Here is a 6,081-nt window from a genome sequence, read left to right as displayed (position 1 = left end):
GTTTTTTTCTGGAAGAGGCAACCAAAAGGTGTCCCTAGGATGTCCCTTCCCTTCCTGTTGCTTCTTCTCCATGGCCAAATTCGAATAAAGCTTTTTTGACAGAATTGGATCAAATTTCCATGCTGCCAGCAGAAGAACCCAGCTCAGGGCCACCTTATTTATGTGTTCAAATGATGAAAATGTGTTCTGGGAGGTAAAACCACCAAGATTTCTCAGGGGACCTTAAGACTGATGTGCAGGAAGGTGCCTTATTCTCCTTCAGATGGCCGGCCATCCTAGTCAAGCCCTGCCTGGTCTAGCAGCAGCTGTAGCCTTCAGCCTTTCTCCAGGATCCTCAGCTAAGCCTTTCCTGTAATCTGGAGCCAACCTGCCTGAATGCTTTATCCAACCCGTTGATATCTGGTTCAGTTCCAGAGCAATGCAATCCGCTCAGCAATGACCAAATCCTTTTGAGTGGAGAGGCCATATCTCGACCACCGGGCCCTTTTGACTCTTGTCAGGTATTTACTGAATCATCCATAAGTGTGTGATGGATTATCCCTGGCTGGCAGATATGCTGGGATGTGAACAGAGGGCAGTGGGGGAAGGGAATGGAAACAGGAGAACCAACCAATTATAACATGGCAAGACAGTTTGGTTCTGGGAAGGTAGGTCCTGTGAGAAGGAGGGCACACTCTTTCTAGCGGCGCACCTGGCAATTTCCAAGCTGACAGACTCGTTCAGGCGCCTGCAGCTCATGCAAGATGAGCTGTTTTGAACTCCAAGTAAAAGCCGTGGGCCATGGTGGTGGGGAGGATGAGAGCTGGGAAATGGAAAGGGCGGGAGAATTGTAGGCAGCAAGGTCAGAGGGCAATGAAATGCAGAGAGGACAGATCAGGATAATGACTTTATCAAGAGGAATCTTTGACAAAGAGCTGTAGGATCATAAATGCAGCCGTTCATCCACTAATGAGCCAATAAAAACGGGTTGCCTGATTTGTTCCTAAAGAAAAACAAACATCAGTTCTGTTTATATCTTTATAACTGCAGCTCCTATGGTGCCAGATAACAGAGGTGGAATCCAGTGATTGCCTGAGGATGTTGGCCTTATCCGGTCAACATCTCTGAACTTTGTACCTAAATGTCCCCCCCGCTTCTTCTTCCATCTCAAGCCATTTTGGCCCCACTGAAGCAATAGGCTTCCCCCTTTGGGACCCACAATTATGGGGTTGCCCTGCGTCCAGCTGACGGAGCAGCTCAGGTGAAAGCCGATGCCTCCCTCAGCCACCGTCTTAAAGGCCCAGGTCGTTTGAGGCAGGAAAACCAGCCGAAAGAAAAAAGAAAAAAGTTGCATCTCTAGATTGGTAAGTCAAAGAGGGGAGCTTTGCTTCTTGCCTGGGGTGCCAGAGTGGCCCTAAATGTTCTGCTGCCCAGGCAGGAGCCTGGTAACACCTTTTCCAACTAACAAATGTTATTAAAAGGCAGAGGCTTTCATGAGTTGTAGCTTACAAAAGCTTCTGCCTTTTAATAAAATCGGAAAAAATGCTGCCAGACTCCTGACTCTTTGCCACCAGAGACTGACACAGCTCTCCTTCTACAATGCCTGGGTTGAAAAACACCTCCCCAAGGCCAGGTCCCTAGTACCAACGAACTTATTAAAAACCCATTAAGCTTCTTTCCCCTACCCTGGCTGTAAAAATACTGCACAACTATTCTTTATTAATTAAACATTTGCTGTGTTTTCGTGATACCCACGGTTGCTGACTGTGGCAGCCACTCCACCATACCCACTGGAAGGACTGGGAGAAGATGAGAGCAGAGTTCAGATTTTATGGGTTGGAAAACTACATCCCTGAGATTGTAGATGCCTGCACGGAAGGGTAATTACGTTGGCTGTTGACTTGGTGAGGAGGGAAAGGCTCACCGATCGACTGTGGCTTGATGACAGACCTCACGATGGATTGCTTGCGGTCTTCGCAGGCAGAAGTCCAAGTGCTGGACTACACCAAATGGGGTGCTTGCTCCTCAGCTGGGGCCAAGAAGCATGGGCGATCCAGGCAACCTTTTCCTAGTTTGTCCTTGAACACACCTCAGACCGAACCCTTGACGTCTGGAACAAAAGACCTTCATTTCGAGAATTCAGACAAGAGTTCAGTTTTTGAAAGAGGGCTCCACTGATAAACCAGGAGTCAGGTAGCGCCTTTTCCAACAAACACATTTTATTAAAAGACAGAAGCAAAACTTACTGCTTAATTTTAGGAACCATTTATGTAAACGTTACATTAATATTCAATTTCCCAACTGAGCTCTATTTTAAAATGCTGTACAAATAAGGACTGAGAAATAACCTGAGCGTCCTGAAGTTCTGAGCCCAGGAATTTCTTCAAGCTTTCTTAATTCAGCTCTGTAATTTAGGTTGCTTTGTTCCTGACATCACTAAACAGAAGAGCAATCAGAAATCCTACTGCAAATTGCTCAGAGATTTAGTAGATCTGGGGAATATTACAAAGTTACGTTGCTACACTTTTGCACTCTACTATAGGATTGGGAATCTTCTTACATAGCACCAGAGGAAAGTCAGTGGACACCACCCAAGAATTTCTGGTAGATTTGAAAAGCTGTATGTTAGCAATTTGAAGATCTCACATTCACTCCCCCAATCACACAAACCACATATACATAACAAAGGCCGTTCTTGTTGTTGGCCAAGCAATAAGAGGAGGAGGAAAGTCCAGGAAGGTTCTCTGAGATGGTCTTTGATGGAATGGAAGATGGGACTTCAGACTTTCCTTCAGTTCTTTTTATAGTCGAAGTTGAATTATCTTGCTGTTATAGCTTGGGTTGTAATTGACTGACAAGTGTTCATCAACCTGCAGAGGTCATTCCCCTTTGTGGTGAATATATTTATCTGGTTATTCCCATACCCAGGAAGTACAAGAAACGTGTCAGAATAAGAGATTCAAGAATTCTCCATCCCTTTGCAGCCTGGTACATCTTGGAATGGCTCTAGACATCTTGTGCTTAGCTATGGCCCATCATATGCCACTTTCAATGAGTTGAGCACTTCCACTCTTTAATGCCTGGCCATTAACTCATCCTCTAACAAGTTCAGCTTTCTGCCTCCCTGTCTCTTAGCGCAGCCACACCTCTGGGATTTGTTTAAGCTCCGGGGAGACAGGAGCTGTTTCTCCAAAGGGCAATTATCTTAAGGGTGGGGCAGAATTATAACCAGCAAAGCTGGATCAATTTTCCTTCTCTGTTTGTGGCTGGTTTTGGCTGTATCCCATCCCAACATGCCTTTAACCATAAAAAGTCAAGTAAAGTCTAGGTGGGAGACTTAATCTTGGTGTCTGGAACTGTCACACCTGAAGTCTCCTAGAGTTCTTTCAAGTATTAAGGGCAGAAACACCTGCATTTCACAGTATCACCAGAGAGCCTTTGCAAGGTCAGCACAGTTTCTTGCAGCGCCTCAAAGACTATGACAAAATGGTCAAATCCTTGAGTTGGGACTTGGAGGCCCTCAAGTCAACCCCTGTTCAGTGCAGAAATCCAAATTAATGCATCCCAACGGAGGGTTCTCCACCCTCACTTGCACCCACCCAGCAATGGAAAGTCCACCTCTTTCCTGGGCCATTGGTTCTACCACCTTCTACTGTTCTTAATCCTAGAAAGCCTTCCTAACATCCAATCAGCATCTGCCTTCCGCAGCTGGACTCCATTATTCCATGCTCTGCATTCTAGAACAAGACAGAAAAGGTCTTGGAATGCAGAAGCTTCTTCTGTGTGACTTCTTTCAGGAGGTTGAAGAGGGCCCTCCGCCATACATCCAGCTTTCTTCGAGCTCTCACCATTGGACTTTGTTTCTAATCACTGATCATCCTTGCTGTCTTCCTCTGAACTTGTTCCAGTTTCTTAAACCCTTTGGTGCCAAAACTGGATGCAGTACTTGAGAGGGGGCCTGACCAAACACATCTATTATGTCACATGGCTTCAAAGAAAATAATTCATCACGTGAAATGTCGAAGTGAACTGTGTTTCACAAAAGCAAATACAGTAATATATGTGTTTGCTTTTCAGGTGCTACAGGTTTTTACCTGAAAAAGCATCTCCCTGGAAATGTCTCCACGAAGGGTGCTTTTTGATTCCTTGGTATACAGCAAGTAAGTTTACTAGAACCTCCAGTACAGAGGCTGAATTAGTTCAACACAGCAAAACAGACTCTAAACTACATTCTCCAGTCTGTTGTGGACCACAATACCTATTCCATCCATCCATCCATCCATCCATCCATCAGCTTAAAGGGTTGACTTTTATATGAATTAGTGCCTTCCTTGACCTGGTACTCTTAAAACACACTGGACCCAGGATTATGGGCAGGGGTGTCTACAAGATATGGCCATAAAAAGAGTCCCTCTTTTGGGGGAGATGGGCAGTAGCAAAATTTGAATAATAAATAAATAATAAATAAATAAATGTCAAGACGGTGGCCACAATAGTTTGATCAAAGCTCCGCTTGTTTTTTATGAGCTTTGTGTGAGCTTTGATTGTACCATCATGGCCACCATCTTGCTTTTTTTGACCACACCCTGCAGAAACCCCTGATTATGGGGATGATGGTGATGGTATCCCAACATACCTGAAACTCACCAGGCCAGGCTGATCTTGTACCTGAAGAAGTGAGTTCTAATTCTCCACACCTCTTTGCCATGAGAGGGCAGTTGGTCTTTAATGGTGCACCCATCCCTGTGGTTTGTTATTGATGGAGCATTTGCAAGGCCCCCAGGCGCACCTCTCCTTTCTTCCTGCAAAGAACCATCTTGCAGAATCAGCCAGTCCCCATCCCATCGTGTAAGTTGGGCCACCGAGTGAAGAGGGAGAATGTTGAGTGATAGAAGGGGGGAGTTTACTCCAAACAACTCGGGCCGTTTCAGGTGGAAGCGAGGCTGGAATGTGGAATGCCATGCTCGTAAATTCTGCTTTTTTTTTTAGGGCACACATTTACATCTTAATAAAAACGAAAAGAAGGAACCAAACCCCCCCCCCCCCACCAAGGGTAAAGAACGCTATTTTTAAAAACAGATTTCCAAAAGGCCAGCCAGTACTTGTTGAGAGAGGAAATTTAGGCTGGGGATGATGGGGTTCCAGTCCAATTTCCAGGAAGCACAGGTTGGGGAAGGCTGGCCTTACCCTTGGCAAGCACCCTGGCTATGGAGGAAAGATACTGCCCAGAGTCCCCTTTCCGGGAGAGATGGGTGGTGATAGAAATTTGAAATACAAATAAATAAAATAAAGATCTTAGTCTGATACTCCTCTCTCTGAATAGGCCTTTGTTGAAGGCTGTTGGCCTTTTTCTGTTCTGAATCTTCAGTTCCTCCCAGAAATGTCCTGTGCAGCCGCTTCGGATGTGGCCACGCATGGGGCTCCAGTGCCTCGATGGGGCCTCGGCCAACGAACGCGGTTTCTGTTCCCCGGTAAGAACGAGCGGTCCAGGGACTCTGCAGTTCTCCTGCTGGCTCCAAAGCCTGCCTGCCTGCCTGATGGAGAGGTGGCTGGCAATTCAGAACACCTCGGAGTTTCACGTTTCACACCCAGCAGCTGAAAAAGGCTTGTGTCATCCCGTGGTTAAAACTGAAAGCAGCCAGCTGAGTCAAACCCCCTCTACCTACTTCTGAAGAATCAGAGGAAGGGAAAGTTGAGGCAACTGTTGAGCAGAAATGAACACAAGGGCCAGCCCTGGTGACATTTTTGTCGCTTGTCACAACCGGTGATGGGTCTGAAACACCAACGTTGCTCGAAAGCAGAGCAGAGCGAAATGGCATCTGCCAAAATCCCTCTGCACCCAGTTCGTCAAGGCTTTCTATTGTGCCTTGTTCCTTGCTACATCTGTAGCCGCTTCTCTCCACCCTGCCACTTGTGTGGGTTTGTGTGTGTGTGCGTGAGAGAGAGAGAGAGAGAGAGGGACAGAGTATGTGTCACAAGGCTGCTTTCACAAGCACCATCCCAACTTTTGCTAGCAGTCACTGCTTCTCTTATGCAAATGGAAAGCCTGTCTTTGGCTGCTCTGCTGATCTGAAGGCCCTTTTTAATTTTCCCTGTGAGTTT

This window comes from Candoia aspera, chromosome 3 (genome assembly GCF_035149785.1).
Source record: "Candoia aspera isolate rCanAsp1 chromosome 3, rCanAsp1.hap2, whole genome shotgun sequence".
Taxonomy (NCBI): domain Eukaryota; kingdom Metazoa; phylum Chordata; class Lepidosauria; order Squamata; family Boidae; genus Candoia; species Candoia aspera.
This window is presented reverse-complemented; position numbering follows the sequence as displayed.